The 17,059-nt window shown below is 38.7% G+C and overlaps 40 non-coding genes and 51 pseudogenes across 40 annotated transcripts; all 91 read right to left on the minus strand.

The window, feature by feature from the left end:
* Positions 1–12: 12 nt before the first annotated feature.
* LOC146151963 (5S ribosomal RNA) lies at positions 13–131 on the minus strand (annotated as a pseudogene).
* A 64-nt stretch (positions 132–195) lies between these two features.
* On the minus strand, positions 196–314 carry LOC146151964 (5S ribosomal RNA; annotated as a pseudogene).
* Positions 315–379: 65 nt separating this feature from the next.
* LOC146151965 (5S ribosomal RNA) lies at positions 380–498 on the minus strand (annotated as a pseudogene).
* A 64-nt stretch (positions 499–562) lies between these two features.
* LOC146151966 (5S ribosomal RNA) lies at positions 563–681 on the minus strand. Its single transcript, XR_014496983.1, has one exon. It is a non-coding gene; the product is annotated as a 5S ribosomal RNA (ribosomal RNA).
* A 64-nt stretch (positions 682–745) lies between these two features.
* LOC146151967 (5S ribosomal RNA) lies at positions 746–864 on the minus strand (annotated as a pseudogene).
* A 65-nt stretch (positions 865–929) lies between these two features.
* LOC146151968 (5S ribosomal RNA) lies at positions 930–1,048 on the minus strand. Its single transcript, XR_014495572.1, has one exon. It is a non-coding gene; the product is annotated as a 5S ribosomal RNA (ribosomal RNA).
* A 74-nt stretch (positions 1,049–1,122) lies between these two features.
* On the minus strand, positions 1,123–1,241 carry LOC146151969 (5S ribosomal RNA). Its single transcript, XR_014495552.1, has one exon. It is a non-coding gene; the product is annotated as a 5S ribosomal RNA (ribosomal RNA).
* Positions 1,242–1,315: 74 nt separating this feature from the next.
* Positions 1,316–1,434, minus strand: LOC146151970 (5S ribosomal RNA; annotated as a pseudogene).
* A 65-nt stretch (positions 1,435–1,499) lies between these two features.
* LOC146151971 (5S ribosomal RNA) lies at positions 1,500–1,618 on the minus strand (annotated as a pseudogene).
* Positions 1,619–1,682: 64 nt separating this feature from the next.
* LOC146151972 (5S ribosomal RNA) lies at positions 1,683–1,801 on the minus strand. The gene has a single exon (XR_014496984.1). It is a non-coding gene; the product is annotated as a 5S ribosomal RNA (ribosomal RNA).
* Positions 1,802–1,865: 64 nt separating this feature from the next.
* On the minus strand, positions 1,866–1,984 carry LOC146151973 (5S ribosomal RNA; annotated as a pseudogene).
* A 65-nt stretch (positions 1,985–2,049) lies between these two features.
* LOC146151974 (5S ribosomal RNA) lies at positions 2,050–2,168 on the minus strand. The gene has a single exon (XR_014495573.1). It is a non-coding gene; the product is annotated as a 5S ribosomal RNA (ribosomal RNA).
* Positions 2,169–2,242: 74 nt separating this feature from the next.
* Positions 2,243–2,361, minus strand: LOC146151975 (5S ribosomal RNA; annotated as a pseudogene).
* Positions 2,362–2,426: 65 nt separating this feature from the next.
* On the minus strand, positions 2,427–2,545 carry LOC146151976 (5S ribosomal RNA; annotated as a pseudogene).
* A 74-nt stretch (positions 2,546–2,619) lies between these two features.
* Positions 2,620–2,738, minus strand: LOC146151977 (5S ribosomal RNA; annotated as a pseudogene).
* A 74-nt stretch (positions 2,739–2,812) lies between these two features.
* Positions 2,813–2,931, minus strand: LOC146151978 (5S ribosomal RNA; annotated as a pseudogene).
* A 64-nt stretch (positions 2,932–2,995) lies between these two features.
* LOC146151979 (5S ribosomal RNA) lies at positions 2,996–3,114 on the minus strand (annotated as a pseudogene).
* Positions 3,115–3,178: 64 nt separating this feature from the next.
* LOC146151980 (5S ribosomal RNA) lies at positions 3,179–3,297 on the minus strand (annotated as a pseudogene).
* Positions 3,298–3,361: 64 nt separating this feature from the next.
* Positions 3,362–3,480, minus strand: LOC146151981 (5S ribosomal RNA). The gene has a single exon (XR_014495548.1). It is a non-coding gene; the product is annotated as a 5S ribosomal RNA (ribosomal RNA).
* Positions 3,481–3,554: 74 nt separating this feature from the next.
* On the minus strand, positions 3,555–3,674 carry LOC146151982 (5S ribosomal RNA; annotated as a pseudogene).
* Positions 3,675–3,748: 74 nt separating this feature from the next.
* On the minus strand, positions 3,749–3,867 carry LOC146151983 (5S ribosomal RNA; annotated as a pseudogene).
* Positions 3,868–3,931: 64 nt separating this feature from the next.
* On the minus strand, positions 3,932–4,050 carry LOC146151984 (5S ribosomal RNA). Its single transcript, XR_014495666.1, has one exon. It is a non-coding gene; the product is annotated as a 5S ribosomal RNA (ribosomal RNA).
* A 64-nt stretch (positions 4,051–4,114) lies between these two features.
* LOC146151985 (5S ribosomal RNA) lies at positions 4,115–4,233 on the minus strand (annotated as a pseudogene).
* Positions 4,234–4,307: 74 nt separating this feature from the next.
* Positions 4,308–4,427, minus strand: LOC146151986 (5S ribosomal RNA; annotated as a pseudogene).
* A 64-nt stretch (positions 4,428–4,491) lies between these two features.
* LOC146151987 (5S ribosomal RNA) lies at positions 4,492–4,610 on the minus strand (annotated as a pseudogene).
* A 64-nt stretch (positions 4,611–4,674) lies between these two features.
* LOC146151988 (5S ribosomal RNA) lies at positions 4,675–4,793 on the minus strand. Its single transcript, XR_014495667.1, has one exon. It is a non-coding gene; the product is annotated as a 5S ribosomal RNA (ribosomal RNA).
* Positions 4,794–4,857: 64 nt separating this feature from the next.
* Positions 4,858–4,976, minus strand: LOC146151989 (5S ribosomal RNA; annotated as a pseudogene).
* Positions 4,977–5,041: 65 nt separating this feature from the next.
* Positions 5,042–5,160, minus strand: LOC146151990 (5S ribosomal RNA; annotated as a pseudogene).
* A 64-nt stretch (positions 5,161–5,224) lies between these two features.
* On the minus strand, positions 5,225–5,343 carry LOC146151991 (5S ribosomal RNA). The gene has a single exon (XR_014495511.1). It is a non-coding gene; the product is annotated as a 5S ribosomal RNA (ribosomal RNA).
* Positions 5,344–5,406: 63 nt separating this feature from the next.
* LOC146151992 (5S ribosomal RNA) lies at positions 5,407–5,525 on the minus strand. Its single transcript, XR_014498162.1, has one exon. It is a non-coding gene; the product is annotated as a 5S ribosomal RNA (ribosomal RNA).
* A 73-nt stretch (positions 5,526–5,598) lies between these two features.
* On the minus strand, positions 5,599–5,717 carry LOC146151993 (5S ribosomal RNA; annotated as a pseudogene).
* Positions 5,718–5,782: 65 nt separating this feature from the next.
* LOC146151994 (5S ribosomal RNA) lies at positions 5,783–5,901 on the minus strand (annotated as a pseudogene).
* A 65-nt stretch (positions 5,902–5,966) lies between these two features.
* Positions 5,967–6,085, minus strand: LOC146151995 (5S ribosomal RNA). The gene has a single exon (XR_014496763.1). It is a non-coding gene; the product is annotated as a 5S ribosomal RNA (ribosomal RNA).
* Positions 6,086–6,149: 64 nt separating this feature from the next.
* On the minus strand, positions 6,150–6,268 carry LOC146151996 (5S ribosomal RNA). Its single transcript, XR_014496347.1, has one exon. It is a non-coding gene; the product is annotated as a 5S ribosomal RNA (ribosomal RNA).
* A 64-nt stretch (positions 6,269–6,332) lies between these two features.
* LOC146151997 (5S ribosomal RNA) lies at positions 6,333–6,451 on the minus strand. Its single transcript, XR_014498408.1, has one exon. It is a non-coding gene; the product is annotated as a 5S ribosomal RNA (ribosomal RNA).
* A 64-nt stretch (positions 6,452–6,515) lies between these two features.
* Positions 6,516–6,634, minus strand: LOC146151998 (5S ribosomal RNA). Its single transcript, XR_014495714.1, has one exon. It is a non-coding gene; the product is annotated as a 5S ribosomal RNA (ribosomal RNA).
* A 64-nt stretch (positions 6,635–6,698) lies between these two features.
* LOC146151999 (5S ribosomal RNA) lies at positions 6,699–6,817 on the minus strand. The gene has a single exon (XR_014498132.1). It is a non-coding gene; the product is annotated as a 5S ribosomal RNA (ribosomal RNA).
* A 126-nt stretch (positions 6,818–6,943) lies between these two features.
* On the minus strand, positions 6,944–7,062 carry LOC146152000 (5S ribosomal RNA; annotated as a pseudogene).
* Positions 7,063–7,136: 74 nt separating this feature from the next.
* LOC146152001 (5S ribosomal RNA) lies at positions 7,137–7,255 on the minus strand (annotated as a pseudogene).
* Positions 7,256–7,329: 74 nt separating this feature from the next.
* LOC146152002 (5S ribosomal RNA) lies at positions 7,330–7,448 on the minus strand (annotated as a pseudogene).
* A 65-nt stretch (positions 7,449–7,513) lies between these two features.
* LOC146152003 (5S ribosomal RNA) lies at positions 7,514–7,632 on the minus strand. Its single transcript, XR_014498149.1, has one exon. It is a non-coding gene; the product is annotated as a 5S ribosomal RNA (ribosomal RNA).
* Positions 7,633–7,696: 64 nt separating this feature from the next.
* LOC146152004 (5S ribosomal RNA) lies at positions 7,697–7,815 on the minus strand. The gene has a single exon (XR_014495512.1). It is a non-coding gene; the product is annotated as a 5S ribosomal RNA (ribosomal RNA).
* A 63-nt stretch (positions 7,816–7,878) lies between these two features.
* On the minus strand, positions 7,879–7,997 carry LOC146152005 (5S ribosomal RNA). The gene has a single exon (XR_014498173.1). It is a non-coding gene; the product is annotated as a 5S ribosomal RNA (ribosomal RNA).
* A 73-nt stretch (positions 7,998–8,070) lies between these two features.
* LOC146152006 (5S ribosomal RNA) lies at positions 8,071–8,189 on the minus strand (annotated as a pseudogene).
* A 65-nt stretch (positions 8,190–8,254) lies between these two features.
* Positions 8,255–8,373, minus strand: LOC146152007 (5S ribosomal RNA; annotated as a pseudogene).
* A 65-nt stretch (positions 8,374–8,438) lies between these two features.
* LOC146152008 (5S ribosomal RNA) lies at positions 8,439–8,557 on the minus strand. Its single transcript, XR_014498184.1, has one exon. It is a non-coding gene; the product is annotated as a 5S ribosomal RNA (ribosomal RNA).
* A 64-nt stretch (positions 8,558–8,621) lies between these two features.
* On the minus strand, positions 8,622–8,740 carry LOC146152009 (5S ribosomal RNA). The gene has a single exon (XR_014498195.1). It is a non-coding gene; the product is annotated as a 5S ribosomal RNA (ribosomal RNA).
* Positions 8,741–8,804: 64 nt separating this feature from the next.
* LOC146152010 (5S ribosomal RNA) lies at positions 8,805–8,923 on the minus strand. The gene has a single exon (XR_014498410.1). It is a non-coding gene; the product is annotated as a 5S ribosomal RNA (ribosomal RNA).
* Positions 8,924–8,987: 64 nt separating this feature from the next.
* LOC146152011 (5S ribosomal RNA) lies at positions 8,988–9,106 on the minus strand. Its single transcript, XR_014495716.1, has one exon. It is a non-coding gene; the product is annotated as a 5S ribosomal RNA (ribosomal RNA).
* Positions 9,107–9,170: 64 nt separating this feature from the next.
* On the minus strand, positions 9,171–9,289 carry LOC146152012 (5S ribosomal RNA; annotated as a pseudogene).
* Positions 9,290–9,352: 63 nt separating this feature from the next.
* On the minus strand, positions 9,353–9,471 carry LOC146152013 (5S ribosomal RNA). Its single transcript, XR_014498133.1, has one exon. It is a non-coding gene; the product is annotated as a 5S ribosomal RNA (ribosomal RNA).
* A 126-nt stretch (positions 9,472–9,597) lies between these two features.
* Positions 9,598–9,716, minus strand: LOC146152014 (5S ribosomal RNA; annotated as a pseudogene).
* A 74-nt stretch (positions 9,717–9,790) lies between these two features.
* LOC146152015 (5S ribosomal RNA) lies at positions 9,791–9,909 on the minus strand (annotated as a pseudogene).
* Positions 9,910–9,983: 74 nt separating this feature from the next.
* On the minus strand, positions 9,984–10,102 carry LOC146152016 (5S ribosomal RNA; annotated as a pseudogene).
* Positions 10,103–10,167: 65 nt separating this feature from the next.
* Positions 10,168–10,286, minus strand: LOC146152017 (5S ribosomal RNA). Its single transcript, XR_014498150.1, has one exon. It is a non-coding gene; the product is annotated as a 5S ribosomal RNA (ribosomal RNA).
* Positions 10,287–10,350: 64 nt separating this feature from the next.
* On the minus strand, positions 10,351–10,469 carry LOC146152018 (5S ribosomal RNA). Its single transcript, XR_014495513.1, has one exon. It is a non-coding gene; the product is annotated as a 5S ribosomal RNA (ribosomal RNA).
* Positions 10,470–10,532: 63 nt separating this feature from the next.
* Positions 10,533–10,651, minus strand: LOC146152019 (5S ribosomal RNA). The gene has a single exon (XR_014498207.1). It is a non-coding gene; the product is annotated as a 5S ribosomal RNA (ribosomal RNA).
* A 73-nt stretch (positions 10,652–10,724) lies between these two features.
* On the minus strand, positions 10,725–10,843 carry LOC146152020 (5S ribosomal RNA; annotated as a pseudogene).
* A 65-nt stretch (positions 10,844–10,908) lies between these two features.
* LOC146152021 (5S ribosomal RNA) lies at positions 10,909–11,027 on the minus strand (annotated as a pseudogene).
* A 65-nt stretch (positions 11,028–11,092) lies between these two features.
* LOC146152022 (5S ribosomal RNA) lies at positions 11,093–11,211 on the minus strand. The gene has a single exon (XR_014498218.1). It is a non-coding gene; the product is annotated as a 5S ribosomal RNA (ribosomal RNA).
* A 64-nt stretch (positions 11,212–11,275) lies between these two features.
* Positions 11,276–11,394, minus strand: LOC146152023 (5S ribosomal RNA). Its single transcript, XR_014498229.1, has one exon. It is a non-coding gene; the product is annotated as a 5S ribosomal RNA (ribosomal RNA).
* Positions 11,395–11,458: 64 nt separating this feature from the next.
* On the minus strand, positions 11,459–11,577 carry LOC146152024 (5S ribosomal RNA). Its single transcript, XR_014498411.1, has one exon. It is a non-coding gene; the product is annotated as a 5S ribosomal RNA (ribosomal RNA).
* A 64-nt stretch (positions 11,578–11,641) lies between these two features.
* LOC146152025 (5S ribosomal RNA) lies at positions 11,642–11,760 on the minus strand. Its single transcript, XR_014495717.1, has one exon. It is a non-coding gene; the product is annotated as a 5S ribosomal RNA (ribosomal RNA).
* Positions 11,761–11,824: 64 nt separating this feature from the next.
* On the minus strand, positions 11,825–11,943 carry LOC146152026 (5S ribosomal RNA; annotated as a pseudogene).
* Positions 11,944–12,017: 74 nt separating this feature from the next.
* On the minus strand, positions 12,018–12,136 carry LOC146152027 (5S ribosomal RNA; annotated as a pseudogene).
* A 74-nt stretch (positions 12,137–12,210) lies between these two features.
* On the minus strand, positions 12,211–12,329 carry LOC146152028 (5S ribosomal RNA; annotated as a pseudogene).
* A 64-nt stretch (positions 12,330–12,393) lies between these two features.
* LOC146152029 (5S ribosomal RNA) lies at positions 12,394–12,512 on the minus strand. Its single transcript, XR_014496395.1, has one exon. It is a non-coding gene; the product is annotated as a 5S ribosomal RNA (ribosomal RNA).
* Positions 12,513–12,576: 64 nt separating this feature from the next.
* Positions 12,577–12,695, minus strand: LOC146152030 (5S ribosomal RNA; annotated as a pseudogene).
* Positions 12,696–12,769: 74 nt separating this feature from the next.
* LOC146152031 (5S ribosomal RNA) lies at positions 12,770–12,889 on the minus strand (annotated as a pseudogene).
* Positions 12,890–12,953: 64 nt separating this feature from the next.
* Positions 12,954–13,072, minus strand: LOC146152032 (5S ribosomal RNA; annotated as a pseudogene).
* A 74-nt stretch (positions 13,073–13,146) lies between these two features.
* On the minus strand, positions 13,147–13,265 carry LOC146152033 (5S ribosomal RNA; annotated as a pseudogene).
* Positions 13,266–13,339: 74 nt separating this feature from the next.
* Positions 13,340–13,458, minus strand: LOC146152034 (5S ribosomal RNA; annotated as a pseudogene).
* A 74-nt stretch (positions 13,459–13,532) lies between these two features.
* LOC146152035 (5S ribosomal RNA) lies at positions 13,533–13,651 on the minus strand (annotated as a pseudogene).
* Positions 13,652–13,715: 64 nt separating this feature from the next.
* On the minus strand, positions 13,716–13,834 carry LOC146152036 (5S ribosomal RNA; annotated as a pseudogene).
* A 74-nt stretch (positions 13,835–13,908) lies between these two features.
* Positions 13,909–14,027, minus strand: LOC146152037 (5S ribosomal RNA). Its single transcript, XR_014497851.1, has one exon. It is a non-coding gene; the product is annotated as a 5S ribosomal RNA (ribosomal RNA).
* A 64-nt stretch (positions 14,028–14,091) lies between these two features.
* Positions 14,092–14,210, minus strand: LOC146152038 (5S ribosomal RNA). Its single transcript, XR_014496924.1, has one exon. It is a non-coding gene; the product is annotated as a 5S ribosomal RNA (ribosomal RNA).
* A 64-nt stretch (positions 14,211–14,274) lies between these two features.
* Positions 14,275–14,393, minus strand: LOC146152039 (5S ribosomal RNA). The gene has a single exon (XR_014495955.1). It is a non-coding gene; the product is annotated as a 5S ribosomal RNA (ribosomal RNA).
* A 65-nt stretch (positions 14,394–14,458) lies between these two features.
* On the minus strand, positions 14,459–14,577 carry LOC146152040 (5S ribosomal RNA; annotated as a pseudogene).
* Positions 14,578–14,642: 65 nt separating this feature from the next.
* On the minus strand, positions 14,643–14,761 carry LOC146152041 (5S ribosomal RNA). Its single transcript, XR_014496646.1, has one exon. It is a non-coding gene; the product is annotated as a 5S ribosomal RNA (ribosomal RNA).
* A 64-nt stretch (positions 14,762–14,825) lies between these two features.
* On the minus strand, positions 14,826–14,944 carry LOC146152042 (5S ribosomal RNA). The gene has a single exon (XR_014495634.1). It is a non-coding gene; the product is annotated as a 5S ribosomal RNA (ribosomal RNA).
* A 74-nt stretch (positions 14,945–15,018) lies between these two features.
* On the minus strand, positions 15,019–15,137 carry LOC146152043 (5S ribosomal RNA; annotated as a pseudogene).
* A 74-nt stretch (positions 15,138–15,211) lies between these two features.
* Positions 15,212–15,330, minus strand: LOC146152044 (5S ribosomal RNA). Its single transcript, XR_014497034.1, has one exon. It is a non-coding gene; the product is annotated as a 5S ribosomal RNA (ribosomal RNA).
* Positions 15,331–15,404: 74 nt separating this feature from the next.
* Positions 15,405–15,523, minus strand: LOC146152045 (5S ribosomal RNA; annotated as a pseudogene).
* Positions 15,524–15,587: 64 nt separating this feature from the next.
* Positions 15,588–15,706, minus strand: LOC146152046 (5S ribosomal RNA). The gene has a single exon (XR_014495956.1). It is a non-coding gene; the product is annotated as a 5S ribosomal RNA (ribosomal RNA).
* Positions 15,707–15,771: 65 nt separating this feature from the next.
* Positions 15,772–15,890, minus strand: LOC146152047 (5S ribosomal RNA; annotated as a pseudogene).
* Positions 15,891–15,955: 65 nt separating this feature from the next.
* LOC146152048 (5S ribosomal RNA) lies at positions 15,956–16,074 on the minus strand. The gene has a single exon (XR_014497017.1). It is a non-coding gene; the product is annotated as a 5S ribosomal RNA (ribosomal RNA).
* A 64-nt stretch (positions 16,075–16,138) lies between these two features.
* On the minus strand, positions 16,139–16,257 carry LOC146152049 (5S ribosomal RNA; annotated as a pseudogene).
* A 64-nt stretch (positions 16,258–16,321) lies between these two features.
* LOC146152050 (5S ribosomal RNA) lies at positions 16,322–16,440 on the minus strand. The gene has a single exon (XR_014495619.1). It is a non-coding gene; the product is annotated as a 5S ribosomal RNA (ribosomal RNA).
* A 74-nt stretch (positions 16,441–16,514) lies between these two features.
* Positions 16,515–16,633, minus strand: LOC146152051 (5S ribosomal RNA; annotated as a pseudogene).
* A 74-nt stretch (positions 16,634–16,707) lies between these two features.
* LOC146152052 (5S ribosomal RNA) lies at positions 16,708–16,826 on the minus strand (annotated as a pseudogene).
* Positions 16,827–16,900: 74 nt separating this feature from the next.
* Positions 16,901–17,019, minus strand: LOC146152053 (5S ribosomal RNA; annotated as a pseudogene).
* Between the last annotated feature and the right edge of the window lie 40 nt (positions 17,020–17,059).

Genomic DNA, 17,059 nt, shown 5'->3' on the forward strand with positions numbered 1-17,059 from the left:
TAAATCATATTTTGCCTATGACAATTGGAATTCCTATGCGGTCACCCATCCAAGTACTAACCAATCCCGACGTTGCGTAACTTCCGAGATCGGACGAGATCGGGTGCATTCAACCTTGTATGGTCGTAAGCAGTATTTCTCAACATTTTATGTCTAATCTATTTAAAAAAGTAAAAACTTAAATAAATCATATTTTGCCTATGACAATTGGAATTCCTATGCGGTGACCCATCCAAGTACTAACCAATCCCCACGTTGCGTACCTTCCGAGATCGGACGAGATCGGGTGCATTCAACCTGGTATGTTCGTAGCCAGTATTGGTCAACATTTTATGGTCTAATCTATTTAAAAATGTAAAAACTTAAATAAATCATATTGTGCCTACGACAATTGGTATTCCTATGCGGTCACCCATCCAAGTAGCAACCAATCCCGATGTTGCTTAACTTCCGAGATCGGACGAGATCGGGTGCATTCAACCTGGTATGGTCGTAGTCGGTATTGGTCAACATTTATGGTCTAATCTATTTAAAAATGTAAAAACTTAAATAAATCATATTGTGCCTACGACAATTGGTATTCCTAGGCGGTCACCCATCCAAGTACTAACCAATCCCGACGTTGCTTAACTTCCGAGATCGGACGAGATCGGGTGCATTCAACCTGGTATGTTCGTAGACAGTATTGGTCAACATTTATGGTCTAACCTATTTAAAAATGTAAAAACTTAAATAAATCATATTGTGCCTACGACAATTGGTATTCCTAGGCGGTCACCCATCCAAGTACTAACCAATCCAGACGTTGCTTAACTTCCGAGATCGGACGAGATCGGGTGCATTCAACCTGGTATGGTCGTAGCCAGTATTGGTCAACATTTTTTGGTCTAATCTATTTAAAAATGTAAAAACTTAAATAAATCATATTTTGCCTACGACAATTGGTATTGCTAGGCGGTCACCCATCCAAGTACTAACCAATCCCTACGTTGCTTAACTTCCGAGATCGGACGAGATCGGGTGCATTCAACATGGTATGGTCGTAGGCAGTATTGGTCAATATTTTTTGGTCTAAAATCTTTAAAAATGTTAACATTTGAATATAATTTAAAAATCATATTTTGCCTATGACAATTGGTATTCCTAGGCGGTCACCCATCCAAGTACTAACCAATCCCGACGTTGCTTAACTTCCGAGATCGGACGAGATCGGGTGCATTCAACATGGTATGGTCGTAGGCAGTATTGGTTAATATTTTTTGGTCTAAAATCTTTAAAAATGTTAACATTTGAATATAATTTAAAAATCATATTTTGCCTATGACAATTGGTATTCCTAGGCGGTCACCCATCTAAGTACCAACCAACCCGACGTTGCTTAACTTCCGAGATCGGACGCGAATCGGGTGCATTCAACCTGGTATGTTCGTAGCCAGTATTGGTCAACATTTTATGGTCTAATCTATTTAAAAATGTAAAAACTTAAATAAATCATATTGTGCCTACGACAATTGGTATTCCTATGCGGTCACCCATCCAAGTAGCAACCAATCCCGATGTTGCTTAACTTCCGAGATCGGACGAGATCGGGTGCATTCAACCTGGTATGGTCGTAGTCGGTATTGGTCAACATTTATGGTCTAATCTATTTAAAAATGTAAAAACTTAAATAAATCATATTGTGCCTACGACAATTGGTATTCCTAGGCGGTCACCCATCCAAGTACTAACCAATCCCGACGTTGCTTAACTTCCGAGATCGGACGAGATCGGGTGCATTCAACCTGGTATGTTCGTAGACAGTATTGGTCAACATTTATGGTCTAACCTATTTAAAAATGTAAAAACTTAAATAAATCATATTGTGCCTAGGACAATTGGTATTCCTAGGCGGTCACCCATCCAAGTACTAACCAATCCAGACGTTGCTTAACTTCCGAGATCGGACGAGATCGGGTGCATTCAACCTGGTATGGTCGTAGCCAGTATTGGTCAACATTTTTTGGTCTAATCTATTTAAAAATGTAAAAACTTAAATAAATCATATTTTGCCTACGACAATTGGTATTGCTAGGCGGTCACCCATCCAAGTACTAACCAATCCCTACGTTGCTTAACTTCCGAGATCGGACGAGATCGGGTGCATTCAACATGGTATGGTCGTAGGCAGTATTGGTCAATATTTTTTGGTCTAAAATCTTTAAAAATGTTAACATTTGAATATAATTTAAAAATCATATTTTGCCTATGACAATTGGTATTCCTAGGCGGTCACCCATCCAAGTACTAACCAATCCCGACGTTGCTTAACTTCCGAGATCGGACGAGATCGGGTGCATTCAACCTGGTGTGGTCGTAGACAGTATTGGTCAACATTTTATGGTCTAATCTATTTAAAAATGTAAAAACTTAACTAAATCATATTGTGCCTACGACAATTGGTATTCCTATGCGGTCACCCATCCAAGTAGCAACCAATCCCGATGTTGCTTAACTTCCGAGATCGGACGAGATCGGGTGCATTCAACCTGGTATGGTCGTAGACAGTATTGGTCAACATTTTTTGGTCTAAAATCTTTAAAAATGTTAACATTTAAATACATTTTAAAAATCATATTTTGCCTATGACAATTGGTATTCCTAGGCGGTCACCCATCCAAGTACTAACCAATCCCGACGTTGCTTAACTTCCGAGATCGGACGAGATCGGGTGCATTCAACCTGGTGTGGTCGTAGACAGTATTGGTCAACATTTTTTGGTCTAAAATCTTTAAAAATGTTAACATTTAAATATATTTTATGAATCATATTTTGCCTATGACAATTGGAATTCCTATGCGGTCAACCATCCAAGTACTAACCAATCCCGACGTTGCTTAACTTCCGAGATCGGACGAGATCTGGTGCATTCAACCTGGTATGGTCGTAGACAGTATTGGTCAACATTTATGGTCTAATCTATTTAAAAATGTAAAAACTTAAATAAATCATATTGTGCCTACGACAATTGGTATTCCTAGGCGGTCACCCATCCAAGTAGCAACCAATCCCGATGTTGCTTAACATCCGAGATCGGACGAGATCGGGTGCATTCAACCTGGTATGGTCGAAAGCAGTATTTTTCAACATTTTATGTCTAATCTAATTAAAAAAGTAAAAACTTAAATAAATCATATTTTGCCTACGACAATTGGTATTCCTATGCGGTCACCCATCCAAGTAGCAACCAATCCCGATGTTGCTTAACTTCCGAGATCGGACGAGATCGGATGCATTCAACCTGGTATGGTCGTAAGCAGTATTTCTCAACATTTTATGTCTAATCTATTTAAAAAAGTAAAAACTTAAATAAATCATATTTTGCCTACGACAATTGGTATTCCTAGGCGGTCACCCATCCAAGTACTAACCAATCCCGATGTTGCTTAACTTCCGAGATCGGACGAGATCGGGTGCATTCAACCTGGTATGGTCGTAGACAGTATTGGTCAACATTTTTTGGTCTAAAATCTTTAAAAATTTTAACATTTAAATATATTTTAAAAATCATATTTTGCCTATGACAATTGGTATTCCTAGGCCCGTCACCCATCCAAGTACTAACCAATCCCGACGTTGCTTAACTTCCGAGATCGGACGAGATCCGGTGCATTCAACCTGGTATGGTCATAGACAGTATTGGTCAACATTTTATGGTCTAAAATCTGTAAAAATGTTAACATTTAAATATATTTTATAAATCATATTTTGCTTATGACAATTGGAATTCCTATGCGGTCACCCATCCAAGTACTAACCAATCCCGACGTTGCGTAACTTCCGAGATCGGACGAGATCGGGTGCATTCAACCTGGTATGGTCGTAAGCAGTATTTCTCAACATTTTATGTCTAATCTATTTAAAAAAGTAAAAACTTAAATCAATCATATTTTGCCTACGACAATTGGTATTCCTAGGCGGTCACCCATCCAAGTACTAACCAATCCCGACGTTGCTTAACTTCCGAGATCGGACGAGATCGGGTGCATTCAACCTGGTATGGTCATAGACAGTATTGGTCAACATTTATGGTCTAATCTATTTAAAAATGTAAAATCTTTAATAAATCATATTGTGCCTACGACAATTGGAATTCCTAGGCGGTCACCCATCCAAGTAGCAACCAATCCCGATGATGCTTAACTTCCGAGATCGGACGAGATCGGGTGCATTCAACCTGGTATGGTCGTAGACAGTATTGGTCAACATTTTTTGGTCTAAAATCTTTAAAAATTTTAACATTTAAATATATGTTAAAAATCATATTTTGCCTATGACAATTGGTATTCCTAGGCCCGTCACCCATCCAAGTACTAACCAATCCCGACGTTGCTTAACTTCCGAGATCGGACGAGATCGGGTGCATTCAACCTGGTATGGTCATAGACAGTATTGGTCAACATTTATGGTCTAATCTATTTAAAAATGTAAAATCTTTAATAAATCATATTGTGCCTACGACAATTGGAATTCCTAGGCGGTCACCCATCCAAGTAGCAACCAATCCCGATGATGCTTAACTTCCGAGATCGGACGAGATCGGGTGCATTCAACCTGGTATGGTCATAGACAGTATTGGTCAACATTTATGGTCTAATCTATTTAAAAATGTAAAATCTTTAATAAATCATATTGTGCCTACGACAATTGGTATTCCTAGGCGGTCACCCATCCAAGTACTAACCAATCCCGACGTTGCTTAACTTCCGAGATCGGACGAGATCGGGTGCATTCAACCTGGTATGGTCATAGACAGTATTGGTCAACATTTATGGTCTAATCTATTTAAAAATGTAAAAACTTAAATAAATCATATTTTGCCTACGACAATTGGTATTCCTAGGCGGTGACCCATCCAAGTACTAACCAATCCCGACGTTGCTTATCTTCCGAGATCGGACGAGATCGGGTGCATTCAACCTGGTATGTTCGTAGCCAGTATTGGTCAACATTTTTTGGTCTAATCTATTTAAAAATGTAAAAACTTAAATAAATCATATTTTGCCTACGAAAATTGATATTCCTAGGCGGTCACCCATCCAAGTACTAACCAATCCCGACGTTGGTTAACTTCCGAGATCGGACGAGATCGGGTGCATTCAACCTGGTATGGTCGTAGACAGTATTGGTCAACATTTATGGTCTAATCTATTTAAAAATGTAAAAACTTAAATAAATGATATTATGCCTACGACAATTGGTATTCCTAGGCGGTCACCCATCCAAGTACTAACCAATCCCGACGTTGCTTAACTTCCGAGATCGGACGAGATCGGGTGCATTCAACCTGGTATGGTCGTAAGCAGTATTTCTCAACATTTTATGTCTATTCTATTTTAAAAATAAAAACTTAAATAAATCATATTTTGCCTACGACAATTGGTATTCCTAGGCGGTCACCCATCCAAGTACTAACCAATCCCGACGTTGCTTAACTTCCGAGATCGGACGAGATCGGGTGCATTCAACCTGGTATGGTCGTAGACAGTGTTGGTAAACATTTTTTGGTCTAAAATCTTTAAAATGCTAACATTTAAATATATTTTAAAAATAATATTTTGCCTATGACAATTGGTATTCCTAGGCGGTCACCCATCCAAGTAGCAACCAAACCCGATGTTGCTTAACTTCCGAGATCGGACGAGATCGGGTGCATTCAATCTGGTTTGGTCGTAGCCAGTATTGGTCAACATTTTTTGGTCTAATCTATTTAAAAATGTAAAAACTTAAATAAATCATATTTTGCCTACGACAATTGGTATTCCTAGGCGGTCACCTATCCAAGTACTAACCAATCCCGACGTTGCTTAACTTCCGAGATCGGACGAGATCGGGTGCATTCAACCTGGTATGTTCGTAGCCAGTATTGGTCAACATTTTTTGGTCTAATCTATTTAAAAATGTAAAAACTTAAATAAATCATATTTTGCCTACGACAATTGGTATTCCTAGGCGGTCACCCATCCAAGTACTAACCAATCCCGACGTTGCTTAACTTCCGAGATCGGACGAGATCGGGTGCATTCAACCTGGTATGGACGTAGACATTATTGGTCAACATTTATGGTCTAATCTATTTAAAAATGTAAAAACTTAAATAAATGATATTATGCCTACGACAATTGGTATTCCTAGGCGGTCACCCATCCAAGTACTAACCAATCCCGACGTTGCTTATCTTCCGAGATCGGACGAGATCGGGTGCATTCAACCTGGTATGGTCGTAGACAGTAATCGTCAACATTTATGGTCTAATCTATTTAAAAATGTAAAAACTTAAACAAATCATATTGTGCCTACGACAATTGGTATTCCTAGGCGGAAACCCATCCAAGTACTAACCAATCCCGACGTTGCTTAACTTCCGAGATCGGACGAGATCGGGTGCATTCAACCTGGTATGGTCGTGGACAGTAATGGTCAACATTTATGGTCTAATCTATTTAAAAATGTAAAAACTTAAATAAATGATATTATGCCTACGACAATTGGTATTCCTAGGCGGTCACCCATTCAAGTACTAACCAATCCCGACGTTGCTTAACTTCCGAGATCGGACGAGATCGGGTGCATTCAACCTGGTATGGTCGTAGACAGTAATCGTCAACATTTATGGTCTAATCTATTTAAAAATGTAAAAACTTAAATAAATCATATTGTGCCTACGACAATTGGTATTCCTAGGCGGTCACCCATCCAAGTCCTAACCAATCCCGACGTTGCTTAACTTCCGAGATCGGACGAGATCGGGTGCATTCAACCTGGTATGGTCGTAGACAGTATTGGTCAACATTTATGGTCTAATCTATTTAAAAAAGTAAAACTTAAATAAATCATATTGTGCCTATGACGTCTAAAATCTTCAACAATGTTAACATTTAAATATATTTTATAAATCATATTTTGCCTATGACAATTGGAATTCCTATGCGGTCACCCATCCAAGTACTAACCAATCCCGACATTGCTTAACTTCCGAGATCGGACGAGATCGGGTGCATTCAACCTGGTATGGTCGTAGACAGTATTGGTCAACATTTTTTGGTCTAAAATCTTTAAAAATGTTAACATTTAAATATATTTTAAAAATCATATTTTGCCTATGACAATTGGTATTCCTAGGCGGTCACCCATCCAAGTACTAACCAATCCCAAAGTTGCTTAACTTCCGAGATCGGACGAGATCGGGTGCATTCAACCTGGTGTGGTCGTTGACAGTTTTGGTCAACATTTTTTGGTCTAAAATCTTTAAAAATGTTAACATTTAAATATATTTTAGGAATCATATTTTGCCTATGACAATTGGAATTCCTATGCGGTCACCCATCCAAGTACTAACCAATCCCGACGTTGCTTATCTTCCGAGATCGGACGAGATCGGGTGCATTCAACCTGGTATGTTCGTAGCCAGTATTGGTCAACATTTTTTGGTCTAATCTATTTAAAAATGTAAAAACTTAAATAAATCATATTTTGCCTACGAAAATTGATATTCCTAGGCGGTCACCCATCCAAGTACTAACCAATCCCGACGTTGCTTAACTTCCGAGATCGGACGAGATCGGGTGCATTCAACCTGGTATGGTCGTAGACAGTATTGGTCAACATTTATGGTCTAATCTATTTAAAAATGTAAAAACTTAAATAAATGATATTATGCCTACGACAATTGGTATTCCTAGGCGGTCACCCATCCAAGTACTAACCAATCCCGACGTTGCTTAACTTCCGAGATCGGACGAGATCGGGTGCATTCAACCTGGTATGGTCGTAAGCAGTATTTCTCAACATTTTATGTCTATTCTATTTTAAAAATAAAAACTTAAATAAATCATATTTTGCCTACGACAATTGGTATTCCTAGGCGGTCACCCATCCAAGTACTAACCAATCCCGACGTTGCTTAACTTCCGAGATCGGACGAGATCGGGTGCATTCAACCTGGTATGGTCGTAGACAGTGTTGGTAAACATTTTTTGGTCTAAAATCTTTAAAATGCTAACATTTAAATATATTTTAAAAATAATATTTTGCCTATGACAATTGGTATTCCTAGGCGGTCACCCATCCAAGTACTAACCAATCCCGATGTTGCTTAACTTCCGAGATCGGACGAGATCGGGTGCATTCAATCTGGTTTGGTCGTAGCCAGTATTGGTCAACATTTTTTGGTCTAATCTATTTAAAAATGTAAAAACTTAAATAAATCATATTTTGCCTACGACAATTGGTATTCCTAGGCGGTCACCTATCCAAGTACTAACCAATCCCGACGTTGCTTAACTTCCGAGATCGGACGAGATCGGGTGCATTCAACCTGGTATGTTCGTAGCCAGTATTGGTCAACATTTTTTGGTCTAATCTATTTAAAAATGTAAAAACTTAAATAAATCATATTTTGCCTACGACAATTGGTATTCCTAGGCGGTCACCCATCCAAGTACTAACCAATCCCGACGTTGCTTAACTTCCGAGATCGGACGAGATCGGGTGCATTCAACCTGGTATGGTCGTAGACATTATTGGTCAACATTTATGGTCTAATCTATTTAAAAATGTAAAAACTTAAATAAATGATATTATGCCTACGACAATTGGTATTCCTAGGCGGTCACCCATCCAAGTACTAACCAATCCCGACGTTGCTTAACTTCCGAGATCGGACGAGATCGGGTGCATTCAACCTGGTATGGTCGTAGACAGTAATCGTCAACATTTATGGTCTAATCTATTTAAAAATGTAAAAACTTAAACAAATCATATTGTGCCTACGACAATTGGTATTCCTAGGCGGAAACCCATCCAAGTACTAACCAATCCCGACGTTGCTTAACTTCCGAGATCGGACGAGATCGGGTGCATTCAACCTGGTATGGTCGTGGACAGTAATGGTCAACATTTATGGTCTAATCTATTTAAAAATGTAAAAACTTAAATAAATGATATTATGCCTACGACAATTGGTATTCCTAGGCGGTCACCCATTCAAGTACTAACCAATCCCGACGTTGCTTAACTTCCGAGATCGGACGAGATCGGGTGCATTCAACCTGGTATGGTCGTAGACAGTAATCGTCAACATTTATGGTCTAATCTATTTAAAAATGTAAAAACTTAAATAAATCATATTTTGCCTATGACAATTGGAATTCCTATGCGGTCACCCATCCAAGTACTAACCAATCCCGACATTGCTTAACTTCCGAGATCGGACGAGATCGGGTGCATTCAACCTGGTATGGTCGTAGACAGTATTGGTCAACATTTATGGTCTAATCTATTTAAAAAAGTAAAACTTAAATAAATCATATTGTGCCTACGACAATTGGTATTCCTAGGCGGTCACCCATCCAAGTCCTAACCAATCCCGACGTTGCTTAACTTCCGAGATCGGACGAGATCGGGTGCATTCAACCTGGTATGGTCGTAGACAGTATTGGTCAACATTTATGGTCTAATCTATTTAAAAAAGTAAAACTTAAATAAATCATATTGTGCCTATGACGTCTAAAATCTTCAACAATGTTAACATTTAAATATATTTTATAAATCATATTTTGCCTATGACAATTGGAATTCCTATGCGGTCACCCATCCAAGTACTAACCAATCCCGACATTGCTTAACTTCCGAGATCGGACGAGATCGGGTGCATTCAACCTGGTATGGTCGTAGACAGTATTGGTCAACATTTTTTGGTCTAAAATCTTTAAAAATGTTAACATTTAAATATATTTTAAAAATCATATTTTGCCTATGACAATTGGTATTCCTAGGCGGTCACCCATCCAAGTACTAACCAATCCCAAAGTTGCTTAACTTCCGAGATCGGACGAGATCGGGTGCATTCAACCTGGTGTGGTCGTTGACAGTTTTGGTCAACATTTTTTGGTCTAAAATCTTTAAAAATGTTAACATTTAAATATATTTTAGGAATCATATTTTGCCTATGACAATTGGAATTCCTATGCGGTCACCCATCCAAGTACTAACCAATCCCGACGTTGCTTATCTTCCGAGATCGGACGAGATCGGGTGCATTCAACCTGGTATGTTCGTAGCCAGTATTGGTCAACATTTTTTGGTCTAATCTATTTAAAAATGTAAAAACTTAAATAAATCATATTTTGCCTACGAAAATTGATATTCCTAGGCGGTCACCCATCCAAGTACTAACCAATCCCGACGTTGCTTAACTTCCGAGATCGGACGAGATCGGGTGCATTCAACCTGGTATGGTCGTAGACAGTATTGGTCAACATTTATGGTCTAATCTATTTAAAAATGTAAAAACTTAAATAAATGATATTATGCCTACGACAATTGGTATTCCTAGGCGGTCACCCATCCAAGTACTAACCAATCCCGACGTTGCTTAACTTCCGAGATCGGACGAGATCGGGTGCATTCAACCTGGTATGGTCGTAAGCAGTATTTCTCAACATTTTATGTCTATTCTATTTTAAAAATAAAAACTTAAATAAATCATATTTTGCCTACGACAATTGGTATTCCTAGGCGGTCACCCATCCAAGTACTAACCAATCCCGACGTTGCTTAACTTCCGAGATCGGACGAGATCGGGTGCATTCAACCTGGTATGGTCGTAGACAGTGTTGGTAAACATTTTTTGGTCTAAAATCTTTAAAATGCTAACATTTAAATATATTTTAAAAATAATATTTTGCCTATGACAATTGGTATTCCTAGGCGGTCACCCATCCAAGTACTAACCAATCCCGATGTTGCTTAACTTCCGAGATCGGACGAGATCGGGTGCATTCAATCTGGTTTGGTCGTAGCCAGTATTGGTCAACATTTTTTGGTCTAATCTATTTAAAAATGTAAAAACTTAAATAAATCATATTTTGCCTACGACAATTGGTATTCCTAGGCGGTCACCTATCCAAGTACTAACCAATCCCGACGTTGCTTAACTTCCGAGATCGGACGAGATCGGGTGCATTCAACCTGGTATGTTCGTAGCCAGTATTGGTCAACATTTTTTGGTCTAATCTATTTAAAAATGTAAAAACTTAAATAAATCATATTTTGCCTACGACAATTGGTATTCCTAGGCGGTCACCCATCCAAGTACTAACCAATCCCGACGTTGCTTAACTTCCGAGATCGGACGAGATCGGGTGCATTCAACCTGGTATGGTCGTAGACATTATTGGTCAACATTTATGGTCTAATCTATTTAAAAATGTAAAAACTTAAATAAATGATATTATGCCTACGACAATTGGTATTCCTAGGCGGTCACCCATCCAAGTACTAACCAATCCCGACGTTGCTTAACTTCCGAGATCGGACGAGATCGGGTGCATTCAACCTGGTATGGTCGTAGACAGTAATCGTCAACATTTATGGTCTAATCTATTTAAAAATGTAAAAACTTAAACAAATCATATTGTGCCTACGACAATTGGTATTCCTAGGCGGAAACCCATCCAAGTACTAACCAATCCCGACGTTGCTTAACTTCCGAGATCGGACGAGATCGGGTGCATTCAACCTGGTATGGTCGTGGACAGTAATGGTCAACATTTATGGTCTAATCTATTTAAAAATGTAAAAACTTAAATAAATGATATTATGCCTACGACAATTGGTATTCCTAGGCGGTCACCCATTCAAGTACTAACCAATCCCGACGTTGCTTAACTTCCGAGATCGGACGAGATCGGGTGCATTCAACCTGGTATGGTCGTAGACAGTAATCGTCAACATTTATGGTCTAATCTATTTAAAAATGTAAAAACTTAAATAAATCATATTTTGCCTATGACAATTGGAATTCCTATGCGGTCACCCATCCAAGTACTAACCAATCCCGACATTGCTTAACTTCCGAGATCGGACGAGATCGGGTGCATTCAACCTGGTATGGTCGTAGACAGTTTTGGTCAACATTTTTTGGTCTAAAATCTTTAAAAATGTTAACATTTAAATATATTTTAAAAATCATATTTTGCCTATGACAATTGGTATTCCTAGGCGGTCACCCATCCAAGTACTAACCAATCCCAAAGTTGTTTAACTTCCGAGATCGGACGAGATCGGGTGCATTCAACCTGGTGTGGTCGTTGACAGTTTTGGTCAACATTTTTTGGTCTAAAATCTTTAAAAATGTTAACATTTAAATATATTTTAGGAATCATATTTTGCCTATGACAATTGGAATTCCTATGCGGTCACCCATCCAAGTACTAACCAATCCCGACGTTGCTTGACTTCCGAGATCGGACGAGATCGGGTGCATTCAACCTGGTATGGTCGTAAGCAGTATTTCTCAACATTTTATGTCTAATCTATTTAAAAAAGTAAAAACTTAAATAAATCATATTTTGCCTACGACAATTGGTATTCCTAGGCGGTCACCCATCCAAGTACCAACCAATCCCGACGTTGCTTAACTTCCGAGATCGGACGAGATCGGGTGCATTCAACCTGGTATGGTCGTAGACAGTATTGGTCAACATTTATGGTCTAATCTATTTAAAAATGTAAAAACTTAAATAAATCATATTGTTCCTACGACAATTGGTATTCCTAGGCGGTCACCCATCCAAGTAGCAACCAATCCCGATGTTGCTTAACTTCCGAGATCGGACGAGATCGGGTGCATTCAACCTGGTATGGTCGTAGACAGTATTGGTCAACATTTTTTGGTCTAAAATCTTTAAAAATATTAACATTTAAATATATTTTAAAAATCATATTTTGCCTATGACAATTGGTATTCCTAGGCCCGTCACCCATCCAAGTACTAACCAATCCCGACGTTGCTTAACTTCCGAGATCGGACGAGATCGGGTGCATTCAACCTGGTATGGTCGTAGACAGTATTGGTCAACATTTATGGTCTAATCTATTTAAAAATGTAAAAACTTAAATAAATCAAATTGTTCCTACGACAATTGGTATTCCTAGGCGGACACCCATCCAACTAGCAGCCAATCCCGATGTTGCTTAACTTCCGAGATCGGACGAGATCGGGTGCATTCAACCTGGTATGGTCGTAGACAGTATTGGTCAACATTTTTTGGTCTAAAATCTTTAAAAATGTTAACATTTAAATATATTTTAAAAATCATATTTTGCCTATGACAATTCGTATTGCTAGGCGGACACCCATCCAAGAACTAACCAATCCCGACGTTGCTTAACTTCCGAGATCGGACGAGATCGGGTGCATTCAACCTGGTATGGTCGTAGACAGTATTGGTCAACATTTTTTGGTCTAAAATCTTCAACAATGTTAACATTTAAATATATTTTGTAAATCATATTTTGCCTATGACAATTGGAATTCCTATGCGGTCACCCATCCAAGTACTAACCAATCCCGACATTGCTTAACTTCCGAGATCGGACGAGATCGGGTGCATTCAACCTGGTATGGTTGTAGACAGTATTGGTCAACATTTTTTGGTCTAAAATCTTTAAAAATATTAACATTTAAATATATTTTAAAAATCATATTTTGCCTATGACAATTGGTATTCCTAGGCCCGTCACCCATCCAAGTACTAACCAATCCCGACGTTGCTTAACTTCCAAGATCGGAGAGATCGGGTGCATTCAACCTGGTATGGTCGTAGACAGTATTGGTCAACATTTATGGTCTAATCTATTTAAAAATGTAAAAACTTAAATAAATCACATTTTGCCTATGACAATTCGTAGTGCTAGGCGGACACCCATCCAAGTACTAACCAATCCCGACGTTGCTTAACTTCCGAGATCGGACGAGATCGGGTGCATTCAATCTGGTATGGTCGTAGACACTATTGGTCAACATTTTTTGGTCTAAAATCTTCAAAAATGTTAACATTTAAATATATTTTATAAATCATATTTTGCCTATGACAATTGGAATTCCTATGCGGTCACCCATCCAAGTACTAACCAATCCCGACGTTGCTTAACTTCCGAGATCGGACGAGATCGGGTGCATTCAACCTGGTATGGTCGTAAGCAGTATTTCTCAACATTTTACGTCTAATCTATTTAAAAAAGTAAAAACTTAAATAAATCATATTTTGCCTACGACAATTGGTATTCCTAGGCGGTCACCCATCCAAGTACTAACCAATCCCGACGTTGCTTAACTTCCGAGATCGGACGAGATCGGTTGCATTCAACCTGGTATGGTCGTAGACAGTATTGGTCAACATTTATGGTCTAATCTATTTAAAAATGTAAAAACTTAAACAAATGATATTGTGCCTACGACAATTGGTATTCCTAGGTGGTCACCCATCCAAGTACTAACCAATCCCGACGTTGCTTAACTTCCGAGATCGGACGAGATCGGGTGCATTCAACCTGGTATGGTCGTAGCCAGTATTGGTCAACATTTTTAGGTCTAATCTATTTAAAAATGTAAAAACTTAAATAAATCATATTTTGCCTACGACAATTGGTACTCCTAGGCGGTCACCCATCCAAGTACTAACCAATCCCGACGTTGCTTAACTTCCGAGATCGGACGAGATCGGGTGCATTCAACCTGGTATGTTCGTAGCCAGTATTGGTCAACATTTTTTGGTCTAATCTATTTAAAAATGTAAAAACTTAAATAAATCATATTTTGCCTACGACAATTGGTATTCCTAGGCGGTCACCCATCCAAGTACTAACCAATCCCGACGTTGCTTAACTTCCGAGATCGGACGAGATCGGGTGCATTCAACCTGGTACGGTCGTAGACAGTATTGGTCAACATTTATGGTCTAATCTATTTAAAAATGTAAAAACTTAAATAAATGATATTATGCCTACGACAATTGGTATTCCTAGGCGGTCACCCATCCGAGTACTAACCAATCCCGACGTTGCTTAACTTCCGAGATCGGACGAGATCGGGTGCATTCAACCTGGTATGGTCGTAGACAGTATTGGTCAACATTTTTTGGTCTAAAATCTTCAACAATGTTAACATTTAAATATATTTTATAAATCATATTTTGCCTATGACAATTGGAATTCCTATGCGGTCACCCATCCAAGTACTAACCAATCCCGACATTGCTTAACTTCCGAGATCGGACGAGATCGGGTGCATTCAACCTGGTATGGTCGTAGACAGTATTGGTCAACATTTTTTGGTCTAAAATCTTTAAAAATGTTAACATTTAAATATATTTTAAAAATCATATTTTGCCTATGACAATTGGTATTCCTAGGCGGTCACCCATCCAAGTACTAACCAATCCCAAAGTTGCTTAACTTCCGAGATCGGACGAGATCGGGTGCATTCAACCTGGTGTGGTCGTAGACAGTATTGGTCAACATTTTTTGGTGCAAAATCTTTAAAAATGTTAACATTTAAATATATTTTAGGAATCATATTTTGCCTATGACAATTGGAATTCCTATGCGGTCACCCATCCAAGTACTAACCAATCCCGACGTTGCTTAACTTCCGAGATCGGACGAGATCGGGTGCATTCAACCTGGTGTGGTCGTAGACAGTATTGGTCAACATTTATGGTCTAATCTATTTAAAAATGTAAAAACTTAAACAAATCATATTGTGCCTACGACAATTGGTATTCCTAGGTGGTCACCCATCCAAGTACTAACCAATCCCGACGTTGCTTAACTTCCGAGATCGGACGAGATCGGGTGCATTCAACCTGGTATGGTCGTAGCCAGTATTGGTCAACATTTTTAGGTCTAATCTATTTAAAAATGTAATAACTTAAATAAATCATATTTTGCCTACGACAATTGGTACTCCTAGGCGGTCACCCATCCAAGTACTAACCAATCCCGACGTTGCTTAACTTCCGAGATCGGACGAGATCGGGTGCATTCAACCTGGTATGTTCGTAGCCAGTATTGGTCAACATTTTTTGGTCTAATCTATTTAAAAATGTAAAAACTTAAATAAATCATATTTTGCCTACGACAATTGGTATTCCTAGGCGGTCACCCATCCAAGTACTAACCATTCCCGACGTTGCTTAACTTCCGAGATCGGACGAGATCGGGTGCATTCAACCTGGTATGGTCGTAGACAGTATTGGTCAACATTTATGGTCTAATCTATTTAAAAATGTAAAAACTGAAATAAATAATATTATGCCTACGACAATTGGTATTCCTAGGCTGTCACCCATCCAAGTATTAACCAATCCCGACGTTGCTTAACTTCCGAGATCGGACGAGATCGGGTGCATTCAACCTGGTATGGTCGTAGACAGTATTGGTCAACATTTATGGTCTAATCTATTTAAAAATGTAAAAACTTAAACAAATCATATTGTGCCTACAACAATTGGTATTCCTAGGCGGTCACCCATCCAAGTACTAACCAATCCCGACGTTGCTTAACTTCCGAGATCGGACGAGATCGGGTGCATTCAACCTGGTATGGTCGTAGACAGTAGTGGTCAATATTTTTTGGTCTAAAATCTTTAAAAATGTTAACATTCAAATATATTTAAAAAATCATACTTTGCCTATGACAATTGGTATTCCTAGGCGGTCACCCATCCAAGTAGCAACCAATCCCGATGTTGCTTAACTTCCGAGATCGGACGAGATCGGGTGCATTCAACCTGGTTTGGTCGTAGACAGTATTGGTCAACATTTTTTGGTCTAAAATCTTTAAAAATGTTAACATTTAAATATATTTTAAAAATCATATTTTGCCTATGACAATTCGTATTGCTAGGCGGACACCCATCCAAGTACTAACCAATCCAGACGTTGCTTAACTTCCGAGATCGGACGAGATCGGGTGCATTCAACCTGGTATGGTCGTACACAGTATTGGTCAACATTTTTTGGTCTAAAATCTTCAAAAATGTTAACATATAAATATATTTTATAAATCATATTTTGCCTATGACAATTGGAATTCCTATGCGGTCACCCATCCAAGTAATAACCAATTCCGACGTTGCTTAACTTCCGAGATCGGACGAGATCGGGTGCATTCAACCTGGTATGGTCGTAAGCAGTATTTCTCAACATTTTACGTCTAATCTATTTAAAAAAG

The sequence above is a fragment of the Ascidiella aspersa genome, chromosome 4 (genome assembly GCF_963924565.1).
Source record: "Ascidiella aspersa chromosome 4, kaAscAspe10.2, whole genome shotgun sequence".
Lineage (NCBI taxonomy): Eukaryota > Metazoa > Chordata > Ascidiacea > Phlebobranchia > Ascidiidae > Ascidiella > Ascidiella aspersa.